Source organism: Gracilinanus agilis, chromosome 3 (assembly GCF_016433145.1).
Source record: "Gracilinanus agilis isolate LMUSP501 chromosome 3, AgileGrace, whole genome shotgun sequence".
Lineage (NCBI taxonomy): Eukaryota > Metazoa > Chordata > Mammalia > Didelphimorphia > Didelphidae > Gracilinanus > Gracilinanus agilis.
In genome coordinates, this window is record NC_058132.1 from 458,382,648 (window position 1) to 458,406,493 (window position 23,846).

Genomic DNA, 23,846 nt, shown 5'->3' on the forward strand with positions numbered 1-23,846 from the left:
ATCCCTTTAGTATACCCTCTACTTTAAAGCAGCCAAATCTTCCCTGTCTGAGAGAAGCAGGTTCTCTCTCAGTCTAATCCATTCCTGTGACCCTCCTCCATCTTGAGTTTCTCCCTAGCGGCTGTCAGAAAACCCAAACCCCTCTCTCCTTCCTGACCAACCCTGAACATTAATAAATCCTTTTGTTACCTAATCAAACCCTCTGGAGAATCATTGCATTTAAGAATTAGGCAAAGGTTGAAGGGGAAGGAATTATTCTTTTTATTTCCTGAGGGAAACTGGAGGCATCCACCTTGGGAGGAAGTAGTTGCTCAATGTTTTCTCCTGAATACCTTTAGTTTTGTACTGGAGAGTAACCAGGGAAGTAGACTTAAATATTGAAATGTGGGTCCAGAAGGGTGTGAGGGTTACAGGAATGACAGATGACAGGACCAAACAAGGTTGGGAAACTAGGTTTAACTACTGGGAGGTAACTGTTATTGAAGTGTCATTTAGGCCCAACTGCCACACTACAGTATCTAGACTAGGCCTATGGAAACCAGCAAAGTAAAGGCAAGAGTTTTATAACACTTTTAATCAGGGACAACTAAGATAAAGGATGGGAATAGGGGTAAATACACTCTTCAGACTAAGGGCAAACACAGGGTCAGGAAAGGGACTTATCTACACTAACTGAGACCTAAGCAAGACAAGGCCCAGAGAAAAGCAGGATTGAAGTGGATATCCTCACTGTATTGTTCAGCCTCATTCCAGTGGTGTTTCTGCTCCTCCAGGACCACCTGCTGTACTCTTCCAGGTGGGTAGATTCTGGGAGCTGACCTAGCCCAAGTTGACCCACAACTCAGGTTGGGATTAGTAGTCTCTACCAAAATCTCCCACAAGTAGGTGACAGTCTTTCCACAGGATCACTTATAAACTGGTGTCTCCTAGGGTCAGTTGCTGCTTGCCCCAACCACCAAGAAGTCTCTCCCAGTGAGCAAGAAGACTCTTCCTGTTTCTTCATTCCATCTTGGAATTCTCCAGCCCTTCCTTTAGGTTATTTTCTCCTACCTCCTAAGCTGCCATCCTTCATCATTGAACCTTCCTTATCTACTATATTGCCTTAACTTCCCTATTACCTAGTATATTCACTTGAATTCCTTCAGCCTGATCCCTTGCTTTGTCTTGTTCCCTGATCCTACCAGTTATTACTCCTAGCTTCAACCTCATAATATCTCCTGCATCTCACTATTACATCCTACCTAATTCCCATATTACCTACCTTCCAAGTCCTTTATAACATCCATCCAAATCCCATATAACATCAATCTTTCCAAATCCCCTATAACATAGGTGTGGTGCTAAATAGGTAAATTAATTTGGGTAGAATGGTCATTTTTATTATGTTAGCTCATCCTACCCATGAGCAATCAATGTTTTTCCAATTGTTTAGATCTAGTTTTAATTGTTTGGAAAGTGTTTTGTAGTTGTTTTCGTATAATTCCTGTGTTTGTTTTGGAATATAGATTCCTAAGTATTTTATATTGTCTAGGATGTTTTTAAATGGTGTTTCTCTTTCTAACTTTTGCTGTTGTGAGGTGTTGGAAATATATAGAAATGCTGATGATTTATGTGCATTTATTTTGTATCCTGCAAATTTGCTGAAGTTGTTGATTATTTCTACAAGCTTCTTAGTTGATTCTCTAGGATTTTTTAAGTAGACCATCATATCATCTACAAAGAGTGATAGCTTAGTCTCCTCATTGCCTATTTTGATACCTTCAATTTCTTTTTCTTCTCAAATTACTACTGCTAGTGTTTCTAGTACAATGTTGAATAATAGAGGTGATAATGGGCATCCTTGTTTCACTCCTGATCTTATTGGGAAGGCTTCTAATTTATCCCCATTGCATATTATGCTTGTTGATGGTTTTAGGTATATACTGTTTATTATTTTTAGGAAAGTTCCTTCTATTCCTATACTTTCCAGTGTTTTCAATAGGAATGGGTGCTTTATTTTGTCAAAGGCTTTTTCAGCATCTATTAAGATAATCATGTGATTTTTGTTTGTTAGATTGTTGATATGCTCAATTATGTGGATGGTTTTCCTAATGTTGAACCATCCTTGCATTCCTGGTATAAATCCCACCTGATCATGATGGATGATCCTCTTGATCACTTGCTGGAGTCTCTTTGCTAGTTTTCTATTTAAGATTTTTGCATCTATGTTCATTAGGGAGATTGCCTGGAGTCTTCCTGAGTTCTATTCTGGCCTCAGACCCTAGTTTTGTGACCCTGGGCAAGTCACCTAACCCTCTTTGCCCCACAACTTAATCTTTAAAATGAGATGGAGTAGGAAATTGTATGCTAGTATAGTATCTTTGCCAAGAAAACTTCAAATGAGGTCACAAAGTCAAACACAACTGAAAAAAACAACAGGTCCTCCACTTACACTTTTCAGCAAGCTAAGTTTGCAAAACTATTGTTTTAATTTAATTTTTTTTATCCCCAGATGTAAATAGTCTATAATGTACATTGAATTCCACATTGTAAAATTTTTATTTTTATTTTATTCCTTGCATTATATTAAGCAAAAACCCTTAATGTATATGAAAGTGCAAAATAAATATATTTGCTTTCCATTGAAAAAAATGCATGTTTTCTTCCCCAGCTAAAATATAAAGTTCTTAAGGGAAGGGACAAATTTTGTCTTTCCATCCTCAGTGCCTAACCCAGTGCCTGGCACTTCGCATGTGTTTATGAAATATTTGTTGACAGATGGACTAAACTCTTGAGTACTCCTAGAGAATTCTCTCAAATTCTAAATGGCAAAGCAGAATCAGATCTTCCTGTTAAAGGGAATTTCCTCGTTGAGAATTTTCTTTACCAATGAAATTACAGGCCAGACAAAAGAAAATACACTTGACTTTCAAAATGTGGTGAATATAATTTAAACCGTGATGATTTAGAAAGGATTTCAAGATTTTATAGTTCATTGTTATGAATACCAGTCCTCATTTTTCAACCAGTCACCATGTCCTCATTTTCCTCCCTCCCTTCCTTTCTCCCTGCCTCCCTTTTGTTCTCATTCCCCTCCTTTTTTTCTTAAATATGTATTGAACATCTCTCTGTAAAAAATGGTAACAAAGTAAATAAGGAAAAATCTATCAAGGACTAAATCAAATAAGGATAAGGCACATTTGACTAACTTTAATACCAGGCAAAATATGATACTGTGTAGCTAAAGGGATAAGGTACGACTTTATAGAAGCTGTATTCACCCTGGGTAATGGTTGGGTTTGGGCAGCTTTGACAGTAGAAGGGCAAAAGTAGGAAAATGTAGGGGGCATTCAAAGAATGGCAATAGACAATTGTCTAGAACACAGGCTATGAGGAGGGGAGCAGTGGGAGCTAAGGCTGAAAAGATGGGTTGAACTCAAATTGTAGAGGGCTTTGAAGGTCATTTTAGGGATCATTAACTTCATTTTACAAAGGGAAATGGAGGAGAGATCCTCTAAAGTTGTTTGTTTTTTTTTTAACAGGAAGGTTTCAAGTTCATGCTTTAAAAATGGTCATGAGACTGAAATGTTCAGAGTGAATCAAAGAGACAAGAAATGAGGAGGGAATCATTCCTGTTTCAAGGTTGTTACAATGATACAGTTAAGAAATAATATTGTCCCAAGCAACTGAACGTCCATAATCATCTTAGAGGAGGGATTCTTTTTGTTGTTTTTTTTTTTTTAACCCTTAACTTCTGTGTATTGGCTCCTAGGTAGAAGAGTGGTAAGGGTGGGCAATGGAGGTCAAGTGACTTGTCCAGGGTCACACAGCTAGAGGAGGGATTCTTAACCTGGAGTCTGTAAAATTTGAACAGAAATCTTGATAACTAAATTTCAGTTATAAATTATTTCCTTTGTAATTTTATGCATTTAATGTTCCAAGAAGAGCAAGCTTCAACGAGACTGCCAGAGGAGACCATGACACATACAAAAAGCATACCACTTATTTAGAAAGAACTATCTCAATTGAGTGATGAAAGATGGAGACAAACTGTAAGGGATACATTTCCTACAGGTGGGGAGGCATGTAACTTAAGAGTTTGATGATAAAAGGAAGAAGGATACAATGGTAGCTCAAGAGTGGAGAAGGACCAAAGGAAGTATTGGGTTAGATTTGGAACAGAGAGACCTAAGTATATTTTAGGCAGAGGGAAAGGAGCAATAAGTAAAGGAGAGATTGAAGATTTAAAAAGTGAAAGGGATAATTTGATGGAGAAAAATTCCCAAGGTGAGAGGATCTTCTAATCACTTGCCTTCATCAGAAGAACTCCTCATCCACTAACTGCTTGGATTCATTCCCCAATTGTTAACATAAAACTAATTCCTCTGAATCTCTCAATTCCAGTAATACTGTCCACACCCCTACAGCTAAAGAACAAACTTTCCTGCTCAATCCCTCTCTCATATTTCCTCATTTTCTATCTACCTCAATCTTATACCTCCTCCCCTCAAAATTTATCTGCCAATCCCTTTCACTGTGCCTGACTTTCTAGGTTTTATTCAAGTCCTAATTAAAATGCTAGCTTTTTTAGGGAGACTTTTTTCAGTTTTTAATACTGTTTTCTTCCCTCTTTTATTTCCAATTTATCTGATATTTAGCTTGTTTGTACGTAGCCGTTAGCATGTTTTCTCTTTCAGGGATTGTCTTTTGTTCCTTGAATCTCCAGTTTTTTGATTTGCACATTTCTTGGCACATAGTAGATACTTATTTTTTAACTAATAAAAAATTCTAATAACCTGCTAAATCCACACTATTTTCCTAAGTCCTATGTAATTAAAAGACAATATTTGAATAATGGTAACAATGAGCATCCGCACTTAACTCCTGATTTACTGGAAAGACTTTTAACTTAATTCCATTAAATAACGCTTTCTCACAGTTTTAAATAGATAGTACTCATCATTTTAAGGAAAGTTTCAATTACTCCTATGCCGTCTAGTATTTTTAATAGGAATGAGTGTTGCATTGTGTGAAAAGCTTTTTCTATAAATATTCAGATAATTATTATTAAGTATTAAGTGGCTGCCTGGAACTTTTGCTTATATAATTGACCAACATCCTTTGATTTTAGATCCCTTCCTTTCATGTTCCTTCAACTTTCTGGCTTTCACTGAAGTCTATTCAGCCCTTAGAAGACATTGAATTTTCAGGTAGTCTTTCCAGTACTGTTATTATTTTCTCTCATATCCCCATATCCTGGTGAGAGAGTCAGAATACAATTCATTCTCCATTATCACTTCAAGATTCTGCATTTACAGCTATAATTTTGCAACCTCTTCTTCCCTGAGGTTCAATCCATATTTTTCACTTTATCTATAATCTAGGCAGTCATTTTCTACTGACCTCCAAAAGATCCTCCCTCTTTTCTCAATGATTTCAATATCTGGCTTATACCCTCTCTACCCAAATTCCTGTTTTCCTATTAAGAAGAGACTTTATCATACACTGATGTTCTTTCAAATACTCTAATTTCCCAGTTCCTCAACAATTTCATTCCCTTCACCTTCACCATGACTTCTAATTCCTCCATCCCTCAAAATTTTTCCTAAGTCATCACCCTGCTACCTACAACACACATTTCTTTTCCTAATCTTCGCCTCTGATGAATAAGTTAACTCAATGCTATTTTCTGCTTTCAAACATTTTACTTCCTGATTCAAAAGTCACTTACTCCTTGCCAATTCCCAATCTCAGTTCATTCACACCATCTGCTTTCTTCATTCCTGCTCACATGCTACACAGAAGAACTAAAAGTCATGCCACCATACTAAGTAGGTCCAATACAAATTCATGTATTCATCCTATCTTGACTGAACCCTCTACTGCATCAAGAAAATTGTTATTCATCTCTTTTTTAAGCCACTTACCATGATAGCTCTTCTAGATCTCTCATCAAGCCTTACATACACACATACATTTTCTTAACTAAGAATCTTACTTCATAATTTACCAAGAAAATTAGTTCTTTCTAAGAGTCTAAGGTGACTCTTTTCCTTTAAATATATCATTTTTTTGTTATTCTCATCTTTTTCCAGATTACATGTCACTTCAGTTTTTAATATTTGTTTTCTGACATTTTGTCATCCATGTTCTCTTCCTCCTCCCTTCCCAGGAAGGCAGGTAATGTGTTTTCTGTTGTACACATATTATCATATAATACATGTTATCATGTACATCATATTGTGAAACAAGACACAGTCAAGCACTCAACCTTATATACTGCAAAACCTTTTTTCATTAAAGACTTGTTTATGTTCACAGTAAGGGTGTCAATATAGCTGCTAACATACATACAATTTTCTTTCTCTTTGCTTCTTTGTATATGGAAATGTTCACATCTGGTGGTATATGTCAGGGTCAGGATTATAGAAACAAACACAACAAAAGCAAAATGTATAACAAGGACTATGCTAAGGTACTCTTGATTGGAATAAAGAACTTTTCTTTCTTCATTTTTCAAACCCTTACCTGCTGTTTTGGAATTGATACTAAATAGAGGATTCCAAGTCAGAACAATGGTAAGGGTTAGACAGTTGCAGTTCTGACTTGTGCAGGATCACAAGGCTAGGAATTGCCAAAGGTCAGATTTGAACTCAGGTGCTCCTGGTTTTAGGCCTGCCACTCTATCCAATGAACCACCTACCTGCCCCTGAATGAAAGGCTTTTAAAAACAAATAGAGTAAATACTTTAGGCCCCAAATAAAATGAGTTATATAAAGAGTTATTTTTGCAATTTTTTGAGCATGAAACCATTGCTAAATACTTAATTATCAGGACAGGTTTTCACTGAAAAGTAATTTTCACTTAGCAGCCTTGGCCACAGCAAAGGACGTAGGTATAAACAAATAAAAAGTAGTGTAATTTGCTTTCCCCTCATTTAATTTTTAACTTTTAGTCACTTCAACTGAACTGTTCTGACACAATTAGAGGAGTGTGTCCTCTTTGGGCTCTTGGGAATTAAAAAAGATGTAGAAAATTTGGGAAAGATCCAGAGATTAGCTCCAACTAGAATATAGAGTTGGGAAATGGTTCTTTTAAAGAAAATTAAAGAGAAGTGAGACTGTTTTATTCTTACTGGCTTAATTGCCTGGGCTACTAGTTACTTTTAGGCAGAAGCTATGTTGTAAGATATTGCATCCCTTATGATTTTTATTGATCTATTGGTCTTATAATACTCCAGTACTCCTTTATGTCAATGGATCTGTGATCTCATACATGCAGGCACTCCTTCCAGTGCTGCAAATTTTAATCCATTCATACCTGTCCATCTCATCCATGTCTTCCAAAGAATCAATCAACAAACATTTGTTAAATGCCTGCTAAGTTCCAGGTACTATGCTAAACACTTGGGATAGAAAGATAAAACTGAGATAGTTCTTGCCATAAAGTCTAGATAACATTCAAAGATAAATGTGGAATATATGCAAAAAATATATAGTGATCGGGCATTGGTGGTAGCAGGATTAACATCTAGGAGAATCAGGAAAGGTCTCTTGAAGTATGTGGCACTTGAGATGACCATAGAAGGAAGCTAGAGATTGTGTAAGGCAAAGGTGAGGAAGAAAAATTAAAAACATGAGAAACAGCGATAGTGCAGAGGTAGGAAACCATAAATCTCTTTTGTTTATAGTTTTTTTTATAATAAATGTAACATGGTAGTTTAAAAGTTGTCCTGTGTGCCTATAGAGTACAGCTATATTGTTGTCCTTTGTACTCAAATAGGACCAAAATGATACTCTCCAGTAATGATTTTTGACTCATGCATAAATTAGATTTGTGAGGCAGAGCCACACAAATTGATCAGCTTTCCACCTCTTCTAGAATCATCAAAGTCCAGTGGCAAGACAAATGTGAAGATAACTAGTAATGCAGCGGATGCTAAAGTGATGCTCAAGATGTAGTGGATGACCTTGGCTTCTTTGTATAGTGTTATGAGGGTGGTAATGGGTCACTAAGGGGGCCTTGACCCAGTAACAAGTCTAGCAGGAGGTTGGAGTTGGATGATATGAAGGATGAGCAAACTCAGCTGGGAATGAACTTGGTTCAGGTTCAAATCCAAACCCTGAAAGCTAAATGCACAGTGAATCTTCACTGCTAACTGCTAGGTTCCTTTAAGATGTCTAGCAGCTGGCCCCTCCCTGCTGAGGCAACTGCCTCTTATTGGATGGTGGCAGAATGGCAGGAAGTGGGTGCTTGAACTTCCTGTCCCAGCAATCGAGGTTTGGTTCAACCTCAACTGCTCAGAATTCTCTCTTCTTCCCTATCCTCCTTAGCCTTAGTGGTATAGAAATAACCACAAGATTCTCAGGTTGAGGCTGAAGGATTTATTGAAACTGGGGAACGAATAGGCAAGGTAAGAGGGCTTGGTGTTACTAAGCTGTTGCTATGGTCATGCTGGGTGATGCTGGCAAAGGTCCTAAGAAGGTCTAGGCAGGCCAAGGGTTGGCTGCCCTTGGCCAGCATTAAGCTATCTCTAGTCAAGAGATTAATCATATATTCTGGCTAATTTAGTTGATAATAAAAATAGTTATTGTTGAGTTTCTCCTAAAGAAGGGCCTAATATCTGGGCTATCCTAAGTTCCTACCCATGATCCTCCTTCCTCAACCCTTTTCCACTCCCACCACCTGGGCCCAGGGAAAGGGGTAGATGAGTGGACAGGGTGAAGTCTGGGGAAAACAGAACCCAGGTTTCCAGGGGCTTTTATAGTCTCAGCCCAACTGCCAGCTGGCACCTGGCCCATGGCGCATGCCATCGGCAACATTCCATCCAGGGCAACTGACAGCTTTGCCTAGGCTAATATTGCAATGCAAAACCCTGCATTACAATAGTCAAGCTTTAAGCACTCCACAATACCAACTTCTGCTGCCTTTAAGGCTGTTGGAACAAATTGTTCTCATCTGTCTGTTGTAATGAAATTAGGAAAGTGAAGGTGACATGCAAAAGGCAGAGAGTAAAGATTCTAGAACTTTGGGTGAGTGATTGGCTGTGTTGGCAGTTGGTCCCTGGACTTACACCCAGAAAATACTTCTTCTTCTCTCTCAATATCCTGCCTCACGGATCATCAACTATCAAGATTTCATTGGCTGGAAGGAGATTGAGTTTAGTTAAGATACACTGGTGGACAGTGGAGTCAAAAGCCTTACTCCCTCTCTCTTTTGGATTAATTGCTGAGACCTACTGGATTGTTTGGGTATAGCCATATACCCCATGTTACATCTTCTTGGAGCCCCAGGTAAGAGCTGAATGGCAACTGGACAACAAAGAATGAAAGCAGCCCTGAAAAGGGAAGACTAGTGTAGTACACAGGAGCCACTTTTCTGGCCATTAATGTTAATGATTGCAGGACTTTGGAAACAGGATAGTACAGAGCAAAGGTTATCAACCTTGTTAGTATCATGGACTCTTCTGGCATTCTGGTAAAACCTATAAACCCTATCTCAGGAAAAAAATTTTTTTAATAATTTAAGGAAATGCTAATTTTCAGTTAGAGATTGGTGAAAAGATATAATTTTTCCATCTCAATTCATAAAGCCTCTGAAATTTGCCCTATAGACCCTCCCCCTCCCCAGATTAAGAACCCCTGGAAAGAGGATTGAAAGAAGTGTACTGTGACTTTAGGAATATCACCTTGAATTGGTTCTTTGCAACAAATCCCTGAGAATGGTTTTCTAAGTGTCTTGTTTAGTCCACTATGCATTTCATTTGCCCCTTCTTCCTAAAAGTGGAACACAGGAGAGAGAAAACTCACCTTTGAAGGGTCCAGTGAATCCATCTTTAATTTCAAAATTATTTTTCCCCATTTTAAAGTTTAGGAATTTGGAATCTTATCTATTAAAACATCACACTCAACAATGATCATGTTGTGATTTAATAGATATATCCCAGAGAACATTAAAGTCACAAGACCTATTATTTTTTGTTTTTGTTTTGTTTTTGTTTGTTTTTGTTTTGTTTTTAAACCCTTAACTTCTGTGTATAGGCTCCTTGGTGAAAGAGTGGTAAGGGTGGGCAATGGGAGTCAAGTGACTTGCCCAAGGTCACACAGCTGGGAAGTGTCTGAGGCCAGATTTGAACTTAGGACTTCCTGTCTCTAGGCCTGACTCTTAATCCACTGAGCTACCCAGCTGCCCCAAGACCTATTATTTTTTATGGGCATTTTTCCTTGCACACTGGCAATGAAGTAATAACCTTCCAGAGAAATGACACATGATTCTGTGACCACACCCTAGGTAACCTGCTCAGAATTACCCTAAACAGTCTTTCTAGTCAGAGAAAGATGTCTTTATTTTCTTTAAGCTAAAAAGTATGCACTATGAAAAATAGACGAATCCCTCCTCCAAAATTTATAACAGTAATTTTCCTTTAATTCTGGGAAATTGAATGAGTTGTTGAATCCAATAGAAAGTCAGAGAAAAGGAACACTAGAAAACATTGGTGGTGATGGGGAGAGGGTTTCTGACAACCACCTCTACTGATAGAACAAATAAGGCAAACAGAGAACTGCTCCACTAATGGGCTATTCCAAATCTGATGGGCATTCTGAGTTGATGCATTTGCAAAAAAATGCTTCTCTACTGCTAACAGAAGGCTCCTCTACCCTGTTCCACTTTCTCCTTCCAGGATAGCCTGGGTGTCCACTTAGGGTAGCTCATTTTCTTTATAAATGAAACAAAATTTGCATTTATATAGCCCCTTTCCCACCACAGGAGCTCTTTAAAAGCTCTGCACAGTAGAATCCATTCATAAATTCAGAAATGAAGCTCCATTCCCCTCTGGAAGCCATATTGTGATGATTTTCCTTAGAAATTTGGAACACCTGAGGTGACAGTCCCTGGGTGTTTAATGTGTTAAACAAGGTACATGAATGAATCAGAGAAAGAGATAAAACAAGAGATGCAGGATTTTTAAAGGGTTGGTGTGCCCAGTTTTATCATAATGTAGATTACACCTTTGTTTTCAATTAATTTGTTTGTGTAAATGTGGCTACAAAAGATATTGTCATTAAAATCAATATCATTCTTTCTTCCAGAGATTGCCATTGTTCTGGTGACATCTCCTTCTGTTATGGAAAAATATGATGGAGCATTATGGAAAACAGTAAATTTACTGAATAGTAGGATGTCCTTTGAATTCAAATTCATGTTATCTCCTCCAAGAAGCCTTCCTTAATTTAACCATTCTGTCAACTAGCATTTATAAAGCATCTACTCTGTGTCAGGTACCATGCCATGAACTGAAGATACAAAGAAAGACCACCAAAGAAAAATATTCCCTACCCTCAAGAAACTTACAACCTAATGAAAAAAATATCATAAACGATGTACATAGAAGAAATACAAGGGCTAGTCTCAGAGGAAAGGCACTAAGACTGAGAAAGGTTTCCTGAAGAGGGTAGGGCTTTAGCTGAGACTTGAAGGAAGTCAAAAGGTGGAAATGACGAACAAAGGCATGTGAGGCAGAGACAGATGAAAACTAATGCATAAAACTGTAATTGAGCAGTATTAGGTGCAAAGACTATACTTTACTAGACTATGGGTATGCAAAGAAGAAAAGTGGCATCATTACTACCCTAAAAGACCTTGTATTATAATCAGGGAGGGAGAGAAAGGAGAAGACATGTATGGAAATAAGTGTAATCAGCTTGGGCAGAGTTGGATAAATTTCCCTTGGGTTAAGTAAATTGAATGCTAGCTCAGCATTCTGGTAAGTGTTGTTAAAGGTCTTGATGGAACTGTAACATAATTTGAATTTAGCAAGATTGTGAAAAAAAATGAGGAAAGGCCTGTGCAATAGAGGAAAACCATCAGAAACAACCATAAAAGCAGTGAAGACAGAAGCAGTTAAGTTCTTTCCCCAGAAGTTACTGGTTCTGAAACACCATGAATGCTGATGGTTATCTGTACATTTCTTATATGCTTGGAGAAAACAAGAGATAGAGCTGGGTATTGGAGTGATAGCTGGAAAGCCACAGGATTACTTTGGCCATTGAGACTATTACTAAAAGAGTGGAACATATTATGGCAGTAGACTTTAGCTTCTTGATTTATCACAAGGAATTCTGATTGTGTTTGATAAGAGTGGCTGGTCTTTCTGTGAAGCACAGAGTATGATCAAATCTTCATCCATGAATATTACAAGAAACAAGAAGCAGGACAGACCCTGCCTTTCTTTCAGCCCCATCTAATGTAATTCATCTGCCACCAGTGATTTAAACTCATAAAGGGAAGTTGCCTTATCTTGGGCATCAATTCCATATCAGCCATTTGTGTTCTGTTCCTCCAAAGCCAAAGAACGTCCTCCTTGACAAAAACAAATAAACAAATTTTAAAAAATGAAAATAAAGTTTGAGCAACCCTGCTTTCACTCCATCATTATTTATTTCCATCCACCCTAAATATTCCTATCTCTTCCTTGTTTCTCCTTTCTCTTAGTATAACTTCAATCTATTTGTTTTTCTTAGCTTAATCTCTAATGTCAACATATTCTGAGCATTAGTACTCTTGAAACAGTTCTGTCAGACCTTACTAGATTTTTGTAGACTTCTCTTAACCATCTTTGCTTCCATCTTCTTTAGATTTCTTTTCTTTATATACCTGGTTGGCTGATGACTTCCCTGTCCAGCCATATTGATCCCTTTGGATAATTCCCCATACTATTGGAATATATTACTCTTTTAAATATTTCTCTGTGTCTTTAGTGTTTTACCCTTGATAATTTCTCATCATTGGTTAAATTATTTTTTAGAAATTATAGATCACTGGATCCTGTTATACTTCCTTTAAACCCTTTGAAATATGGTCCCTCAAAATCTAGGGTGCATGTCAGATAACATCTATTGTTCCTTTCTCTTATTACAGATTCTAAGATAGAGTGGTCATTCCCATAGGATGTCATCATTTCCACCCCAGCAACCAGTTTCCCTTTCTTATATCCTTTTTGTATTGACCCAAAATTTCGCATTTTTTGTCCCTCTCTCTTTTGAAAGATGAAGATTTTTAAATTACTGTAGATTTTAACTGTTCCTCTGCTATCAGCATAGAGAAATCTCTTCCATTATATATATACATATATATATATATGTGTGTGTGTGTGTGTGTATATATATAATTGTACTCCCCATTACTACCAACCTGCACTTCTGTATCAGGTCAGTGATTTGTTTCCCAAAATCATCAGCTAATTCCTCTTTCTGTCCAGGTAGTCTATAACATAATGAGATAATTCTATCTGCATTGATATTTACCTAAATGCTTTTCTTTTACCATTTTGCTTCTCTCTGGTTCCCCAATTTCTTCATATGATTATATTTTAACCTACAATGTTGTTCTACAAATCTCCTTTCATTCATCATATTTCTTTAGGTATGAGTAAGGTATACCCTTTCAGAACCATATTCCAGTTAAAATTTCATTCCATTAAATCTCAATGATAGCTATGAAGTCAAATTTCTACCCTTCTGTTGGGATTAACCATGTTTATTACCAACACTTTATTCATATGTATATTAACCTCTAATGCTATTCATCTTCTTACTAGTACCTTCTTTGGGTTTTGTTTTCTGAGAACTTGAGTGTCTCTATTACTATTTTTCTTCCTTAATTGTAACTGCTCTTCCTAACATCTATCTTGATTGATATGCAGTCAATTTTATCTTTCCTCCTTTTCAAAATTTTCTTTATTCTGGAAACAGAAAAATAAATTATCTTCTCAAACTCAATTTTTCATATAGTATAGTCTCATAACTTAGCAGCAATGCCTAAGAGAATGATTAGTCATTAATACTAATGTCATATGTTTTGAAGCTGCTAATAATTATAGAGACAATTAGATAAAATGTATTATTATATGAAGATAAAACTGTTAGCTTTAATTTAGGAGCATCATATTACTTATATGGAAAACAAGATAAAATATACTACTTTATATTTTTTCCTTAAAAGTGAGAGTTAATTTTTTTTAGAATAATTTCATTATTACTTTGGATCTGATATGGTGAAAAAGTCAACACCGAAAATCCGGGGCAAATGTCACAGAAATCCATAGCATATTTAAACAAGAATCCTTGAACTGCCAACCATACCTCCAAATAGCCTCAAAATATTTGCTTTGACAAGATAAGAAGAAAAATAGTGAATATTTTTTAATATTGGAAATAAAAATCTAAAGACTAAATGGAAAAATCTATTCAGAAAGTAACATTCTGGGAAGAACAAAGGACAGAGACAGAAGACCTGAGCTCTAAAGCCAGCTTCGTTTCCTAGAAGATTTGTGGGGAAAATCCACTTAACCATCTCTAAGCCTTGAAATTCTCATGAGTAAAACAGAAATAATAGTAATAGTCCACCTACCTCAGAGGACGGCTGAGTAGCAAATGAGAAAATACATATTAAAGTGCTTATAAAATATTAAATATAAATATATATTAATATCATTACTATATTATCATTTGATAATGAATGTTGTTGGTACTCCTTAGATTAATCAAAGAGGTCATTTATGTCTAGTTGATTTATTGACCAGTAATTCTTATGCCCAGAGAAGTATCCCAATAAATGAGTCTTGAGGCAACAATGCAATATGCAAAGGGACTTTATTGTCTAGCTCGAGCTAGGGTCTCTCACGAAAAGTTAGTGAGGGACCCGAGCTGTACCTGGGCTAGAGTTTTTATGGAGTAGTAGTCAGAATGGAACAGGGTAGAGGAATGTCCTTAGGTTAGGAAATCTTGTAGATAAGGGGAATGTCCTAAGGTATTCTTGTAGATAAGGGGAATATCTGCAGGGAGGAGATCCTGGGGAGAAGGGGAAGGTCTGCAAGGTAGATAAGGTCAGTCCTGGGAGACTGGAGGTCTGCAAGGTTTGGGATTCCTGTGGATAATTCTATTTCACCATAATCTCATATAATGGTCCGGCCCATAATGTCATACAGGGGTCAGGATTTTTAATTCTGACTCTTTCTAGGTTCCACATACTAACTAAACTAAAGCCATCCTGTAGTAAACAGCTGCTTTGTTTTTTTTGACTTGTAGCAAATCTCCCTTTAGTTGAAGATTGAGGGTCAGAAGCATGTGCTATCTCAACATTTCACATCTTGTAAAATTCCTTCCAGGGAAGATGGAAAAAGTAGGTCTCTTTCCATAATGACAATGTAGATAAATGATTTTTTGAAATTCTTGGAAAAAGATTTCTTATCCATCCAAAAAGAGAAGAAGGGATCAATATTTGCCCTTGAGTCAATGAAGATTCACAAGGATTAAGTAGAGCATATTTTAGAACAATTATTTTTGCCCCAAATGCCTGTGTTGGATTTAAAAATCAGTCTGGCAGTCTACTGAACTATTTCTGGCCTGGACAAGCTACCCCCAGCCCCCAAGGTTTCCCAGCACAGTCTTCCTTATCTCCCCCCATCATAAACCTAAAACTGAAGCTATCTTATCTGATGAATATTAACCTTCTTGAGGAATGTTTGTCTATGTTTGCCTGCTTTACAATATTTGCCAAATGCTTCCAGAACCCAGACCCTGAAACACCCCCCCTCCCCAGATGCTTCCTGACCACCTGTCCCTGACACTACCTTGATAATTATGTATGTACCAACCCCGTTCCCCAAACATTTCTATATAAACTCTTGGCTGAGAATTCCAAGGGGTTGTTCAGGCATGCCTCTCTGCCTAGGGACCCTAGCTATTATTGCTAGTAAAGAATGAGCCTCTTCTTACATATTGCATCGTCAGTGTGATTCTTCCTCCGGCCATGAACCTGGGTTAGGTATTAAAATTTGGGTACAACACCTGAAGTTTGAAGAAAAATACCAGAGAACTTCTCAAGGTTTAAGGATGCATCATTCAGGCCACACAAAATCTTCCTGAGCCATTTTTACTGTATCTTGGAATATAATTTATTCCAATGAAGAAAGAAAGAGGAGAAGGAAGAGGAGGAAGCAATGATCTCGAGTTTTCCTCAATTTGAAGGAGATTGTGGATAATAAGGCAATCAATGTAAGAATTTGAAAGTAAATGGCACAACCTTTTTATAGATGAGGAACCTGAGATGAAAGAAGGTAATCTCCTCCAGATACCAAAACTGAAAGAAATGAATGAATGAAAAATGAAAGAATAATGTGTCTTTTCTAATGGCCACTTTGACTAATAGTAACTCAAATTTACATAACATTTTAAAGTTTACAGAGTGTTTTTCTTTCCATAATCCTTTGCAATAGATGAAATACAGGTATTATGATCCCCAGAGTACTGAAGAGGAAGCCATAGCTAAGAAAGGTTAATTTATTTTGGTATGATCACTCAGCTACTAAGCATTTCAAACCCTGGGCTTCCCAACACCAACCAAGCCTAGGGTATTATCTACTGTGCCAGAAAGCAAGAGCTGTAAGTCTGTATGGTTGTCGGCCTATTAGCCCTTTAATTTCTTCCATTGTGTGTGATTTCATAATATTGGATAAATCTTAGGTAGCCTTCAGCTAACTTCAGGCTAAAAATTAATAAGAAATGGAACAGAAATGAGCTACCTTGTGGCATACCTTACATTTGCCTCCCTCTTCTCCCTTAAATGGATAAAATAATATCTCATCTTAAGTTTTGGTTTTTTGTTTTTTTAAAGCAGATCATGAGGAATCAAACTTATTAGTGTAATCACAGAGATCCCTAAAGGCAAAGAATTGTAATGCAAACTGCAAAGCTAAAAAATGATGCCCTGGGGAATGGGGGCGGGAACAGCTTTTTGTAAAGTCAGTGAGATTTCTCCCTGCATTATATGAATTATATAAATTTCCCACTATGGAAAAAAAAAAAAAGTTCCATTCATCTCCACTGTGCTGATTGCTGAAAAACATTGTTTTACATAGTGACAATGAATTCTCTTAAATTTTTCATGAATGAGAATTGTTTCAATCCAAATCCTCTCGAAGCATGGAAAAGCATTGGATTTGGAGTCTAAGGATATGGGTTTAGTTCTCAGTTCTTCTCCTTAATACTTGTGGGGTCATGAGCAAGTCATTGAACGTTTCTTGGATTCAGTGACCTCATCTGCAAAATGAGGAAGTTGGAGTACATGAGGTCCAGATCCCTTTCACCCCTAAATTGATGATCTTCTGATACTCAAGAGCTCCTTTAAGATTGTATTCTGAGGGTTGACAATTGGCTCAGGAGATTGAGAGCCAAGCCTAGAAATTTAGAGGTTATAGGTTCAAATCTTATCTCAGATACTTCCTAGTTATGTGACTCTGGGCAAGTCACTTAACCCCCATTGCCAAGCCTTTTCTGCTCTTCTGCCTTAGTACCAATACATAGTATTAATTCTAAGAAGGAAGGTAAGGTTTTTTTGTTGTTTTTTATTCTAAGGAAATGAATATGCCTATTCTACCAAATCCAAATTATCCCTCTCCTTGATGTACTCCACACTCCCATAAGTTCACTTTGGTAGCAATAGGAGCTAGAATAATTTTTAAAATACAACCTAGGATTGCCACTGGGCAAGATCCTTCCATGGGGCTATGGTTTTTACAGATAAAGTGGCTGCAAGTGTGAAGATAGAATTAACTCTTCCCTTGTCTATTTTTAGCTAATCAATTCAAGAATTTAAAGTATCCCCCTTAACCATTAGGTAAGACAGCTCACAAGTAACTTACTAGTTCACACCCCCAAAGGCCACAAGAACTGCCGCCCCTTGGGCAATGCTAGGCAAATTGAAAGACTGCAATTCGTTTCTGTGAAGAGGGGGAGAGATGGGAAATGACATAGAAAAAGGGTCATAAAAAGAGACCAACATAGTCTGGGACACCATTCCTTTCCTGGTGTTTGGAGAGACTGGTTCCTTGGAGAGATTCCTTCCTTGACTCATGGAGAAATTGGTTCCAGAGATTCCTCCCCTGACTTGGGAGAGACTCTTTCCTTGGATTCTGCATTGGCTTTCTGGAGACTACCAGACTTTCACATAGAGATCGGGACTTGAGGAAGCCCTTGCTGGGGGCTGAGCCAGACTTTACCAAAGAAGCACTTAGGGCTGGTAGGCTTGTTAAGGCTCTGACTCTTTTCTATATTTCCCACTTTCACTTTTTCTACCTAGTTGTAAATAAAAACTTCTCATGGTCATTTTAACTTGAGGGATAATATTTTATAATCAGCAACCACAAGTTGTAAAGTTACCAAAAGTGGTAACTTTTATAACTCTCATATTGAGTCAAAACCTAAATTTAATTGTTATACAGTATAAGTTTCCCTGGGCAGAAAAGTCGACAGCAGTAAAGTTTCACTTAAAGAGCAGCAAGAGATTGGTCACAGAGAGCAAAGGAGTAAGTTACCACATTATTGGATGTCTCATGCAAAACAAAGGGAATCTAATGCAAGAACATTGTTCAGGGACAAGAGCAGCAGGTTTCAAGATGGTGCCAATGAATAGGGGACAAATGGGAAACTTGCATCAAAATCAGGCTAGATGGCAAAGAAGCTATGTCTTAGAAAGTATAAGCTTGAATATTCACACACAATTGTTCCATACCTGTTCATCAGATAATATAACTGCTCGGATTAAGGTCTGAGAGCTTGATGTTAATTTTATCCTCTTCCCCTCTCCACACCTCAGCACTGAAATGTGCCAAGAAGCCCCTATAGGCTTTTCTTGCTTTATGATAGTGGGTACCTTCCCAGAAATTCCCCACTCAGGACCTCAAGCACCTCACCAATTTCTCTCTGTCCTCCAATCCTAAAGACACCATTTCTTTTCTTTTATTTTTTTTAACCCTCACCTTCTATATTGGAATTAATGTTAACTATCAGTCCTAAACAATTGGGATTTAGTGATTTGCAGGGTCACACAGCTAAAGAACTCTCTAAGGCCACATTTGAATACAGCCCTCCCCTCTCTAGGCCTGGTTATCAATCCATTGAGCCATCCAGCTGCCTTGGTACCATTTCTTTGTACTGGCTATCCCTCATGCCTGAAATATTCTCCCTCCTCAGCTCCCACTTCTTGGAATTAGTTTCCTTCAAAATTCAGCTCAAGAACCTTCTACAGGAAGCTTCTCTGATCCCTTCAGATGCTTCTCCTTTCACATTCAAAAATTCATTATTTCTGCTTTGTATATGCCTTGACTATACATAAATGCAAACATAATTGTCACCCTTTAGAAGATAAGCTCCTTGAAGGAAGGAATTATCCACCCCCCCATCTCTCTATTGCCACCATTTTATCACATTGTCTGAGAAATAATAGTTTATACATATATACAATATCACATATATTATGTAATATATGAAATATGTGATATTAAATATTTTATGTTATGAAGTTTAATAGGTTATAAATATATTTATATGTGATACCATTATATAATAAATAATAATATTTAATAACCATTTGTTAATTTGCTTATTTGACATCAGAATTTTTCTTAATATAAATTACTAACATAGTAGACCTAAAATGGTCTGCCTTCTGACATCTATTTCTTAGGTTCCATTTATAATTTTAGACTAGGTAGATTGAGTATATTAAAAATAATTTTTCTAAAAGAAATTCTTTTTTAAAGAGCTAGGTCTAGATTAGACTCATATGGAAGTGTCAGGACCCCAAAATTAACTCTGTGTTAATGCTTCTCATTTTCCTGAGTTGTCATGTTCCCCAGGCCCAAACTTAGCTGCAGAGCATAATTCACCCAACCAAAATGTGCTGTGAGCTTGACAGTCCTTTGTATGTGTACCCTCAAAGCAAACTGTGCTGTTGTTAGTCTGTTACTGTCAAAACCACGGACCAGAACCATGGGTCAACTCAGACCAACCATGTCAGCACTGAGTAATGGAAAACATCTAAAGGAACCACATCCCAGCCAGTAAGACTCTGTTATGCATAAACTTTCAATCACCAAACTAAACTAATTCTCCTCCTCTTTGATGCTGGACAAACTCTGGTTTGTCACTAAGCAAACTTTACCACTGTTACAAGTCTACCATTTTTGTTTTTTTCAAAATTATATGTATCATGGCTGTACTTTGGCATTTTGGGTTACACTTGATGTAACAGCCTTTCCTCATCATGCTATGTCTTATCCTCATCTTTCAACAGAATAAAACTGCTCACTCCAAAGCACTTGATGGGTTCTTCAGGTTATTTTCATGACCTATTTGAGCAGGCTACATAAACTACTGGAAAAAGAAAAAGAAAAAATATGTGAATTTTTCTAACTCTTAAACACAAAGCGATGAAAATTATTGACTACTTCTATTATTATCACTGAGAAAAGAAACAGACATAATTTCTCCTTAACATATCTAATACAGAAATTCAATTCCATTATACAAGAGTACAAGAATTTTACTATGCACAAACTAATATTGAACTAAAGTAAAGGTAGACATAAAGGCAAATAAGCTGCCTTTATTTTTTTTTTAACCTATCCCTTACTTCCACCAAAGCACTTTCATTTTAAGGAAGAGAAACAAGATTGGATTTTTTTTTCCCTCTGAATAATGGCACTTTCCCCTTTTCTCCAGAGGCTTCCCAGGAATCTGTAGACTTGGTCAGAGTAGTGATCACATTCTCAAAGTAGCATTTGAGGCAATGCTTACCATATTTATATATTACTGACCTCCACATACTCTATGATCCAAAATAAAATTTTTTGTTATTTTCCCAAATGGCACTCCATCTTTCAACTATATACTTTTTTTCATTGGCTATCCTCTTTGCCTGGAATGTATTCCTTCTCTATCTTTGTCTTTTGAAATCTCTGGTTACTTCAAAAACTCAAATTAAATGCTATATTTTGGATAAGTCTTTCTAGTCTCCCTTGATGCTAATGCCCTCCCCTTGAACAAAGACATCTTATACCTTTTTTATATTTGTATAGATATAGATAGTTAACATACAGATTATAAATATATACAAATATTTGTATATTTATATATATAATTTATATATACATGTATATATAAATGCATGTACACATGTATGTATATGCCTATACAGCATGTATGTATATGTGTATATATGTACATAGAGAGAAAAAGCAAACTATATGTGCACAGATTAACTCTCATGTTAGAATGGAAACTCCTTGAGGTCAAAGTACACTTTTGCCTTCAAATTCCCAGTGTTGAGCACACAGGATAAAAAAAGCACACTTAAATAGCTAGGTAGCAAAATGGGCAGAGTACTAGACTTAGGGTCAGGAAGACCAAAGTAGTTTGAATAGTGCTTCAGACATTTACTAGCTATGAGATCCTGCACAAGTTTCTTCACTTTCTGTCACCTCCATTTCTTCATCAGAAAAAAAGGATAATAATAGCATCTACCTTAGAGAGTTTTAAAGATCAAATTAGCTAACATATGTAAATCCCTTTGAAAAGCTTAAAGTGATACATAAATGCTGGTATTTCTATAGAAATGCTATGCTAATAGCAGCAATGAAGCAGTAATAGTAGTAGCAGTAGTAGGTAGTGGTAATAATAATAATAGTGGTAGGAATAGCAGTAGTTGGAGGAGAAGGAGTGAAAGTATCAGTAAGTGTAGTAAAGAACAGTAATTGCAAATAGTAGTAGTAGTAATAGTAGCAGGAGTAGCAGTAGGAAGAGGAATAGCAGTAAGTTGTAGCATCTACATCAGTACTAGTAATAATAATAGTGACAGGAGTAGCAGTAGCAGTAATATCTACATCAGTAATAGTAGTAGTATAGTAATTGTGGCAGGAGTAGCAGTAGGAAAAGGAATAGTAGTAATAATAGTATCTACATCAGTAATGGTAGTAGTAGTAATAGTGACAGGAGTAGCAGTAGGAAGAAGAGTAGCAATAATAGTAGCAGCTACAGCAGAAGTAGTAGCAACAACAGAAATAGCAATATAAATGCTTGATGATTGCTTAATTGATCTGACAGGAGACCCAGTGTACCATACTGGATCAAGACACCAACCTCAGATTCTGAATGGTCTAAACTCAATTCTTGCCTTTGGCACTTGCTGGTTGTGATTGTGGACAAGTTATTTAAGCTTTTAGGCAATTAGGTGCATATCTACATTAGCGGAGGGAACTTCTTCATCTGTAGTCTTCTACACCAATAAAACCTCAGGAGTGGATTTAAAAACAAAAAGGATCTAGTTAGCCATATTGGGAGGACGAAGTGTTGCATTTTTATATATGGGTATGTAGGTTTGTGTTTGGAGAGAAGGAATTAGATCTCCATCTCATCAACATTTTAGAAAGTATTGCAAAGCATTTTTGAAACAGTAAGCACAGAAAGACCCTGTTATGCAGGCTTCTCTGATGCTATTTGGATTCATAAGAATAACATATTGGACATGGAAATATTAATATATTTATTTGATTATAGATTGAACAAAAGAGGGTTGTGGAGAATTTTTTTTTTTTTGCTTTTCTTACACAGAAAAAGAACTTCATTGAATTATATGACATGAAAGCTTACAGACATTAAGTGACTTACTCAAGATCAAACAGCTGGGATAGTGCCTGAGATGGGAATAGAATTCAATTTTTTGGGCTTTTTTTCCATTACCACACAATGCCCCTTACCATCTGATAACCTCCTTAAATCCCTCAACCATGACTCACTACCCCTCAATAAAAGAAATTTTTCAACTCCCTATACTCCAGTCATCCTATGAGAACACTAAAGAAAATTATCTGTTATTCCTAGAGCTGTTAGACTTCTTCAACTATTGTGTACAGGGGATCTGAAAACATGTATGTCATTATTTCCCTCATCTTCAGCCTTAGAGAGATAATGTACAGGAAAACACAATGAAAAATCTTATTATATTTGCCTGTTACAGTTGCTCCCCTTAGGCAAGAGCAACTAACCAGGATAATTCCTGTATCATAAGCCTTTCTCATCAGGATCTAGTGGTTTCCAGGGTTTGTCAGAAATTTTCCTGCAAAATGTTTTTTTCCCCATGCATATCCTCACTGCCCTAGAAGGAAAATATCTACAGGGAAAGAAGAGGGAATTAAGAAAGTAAATACGGAATAATCTCCACCTTTACTTGTTAATCCTCTAACTTGCTGGATGGTTCCCTTTATCTTCTATCTTGGCTGCCTCTAGGCCTCTTTGCTCTTCACTAAGGCTGTCCTTTAAGTACTGATAACATGTTTCTTTTTTCTTTCTTCTACTGATATAGTCTTCTGCCAAAAAAGAAATATAGATCTCCTTATTGTGGGCTACATTTGATGTAGGGATTTTGTACATAATAAATACAACATGTTTTATGATAGGAATACAATTAGTGCTCATATCAATACCAATCAATACCAATAGACCACCAGTTTCCCTCTCTGATAAGGGAAAAGGCTAGAAAAGTTCCAAAAAACCTTTTCCCACAACCACCAGTTTCAGGTGAACAATTCTTCTAATAGGCAGCAAGGCTGCACAGTGGGTAGAGCCCTCAGTACAAATATAGCCTCAGGTACTTACTACCTTTGTTACTCTGAGCAAGTCACACAACCTTATTTGCCTTAGTTTCCTCATCTATAAAATGACCTGGATAAGAAAATGGCCAGCCACTTCATTGTCTTTGACAAGAAAACCATAAATGGGGTCACAAAAGTCAAGCATGACTAAAATTACTAAACAAATCCCCTAATCTATTTTTATCCCTATTCCCATGGCAATAATCAAAATGATAGCAAGTCAGAGTTAGAAGGGAAATTAGAAATGATCTAGATCATAAATTCTCAAAGTATGGTCTTCTAAACCCCGAAGTTCCTTGAGAAGTTAAAATTATTTTCTTAAGTATTATTTGCCTACTAAAATACTTCTCCCTTTTCCAATTATATATCTATGTAAGGC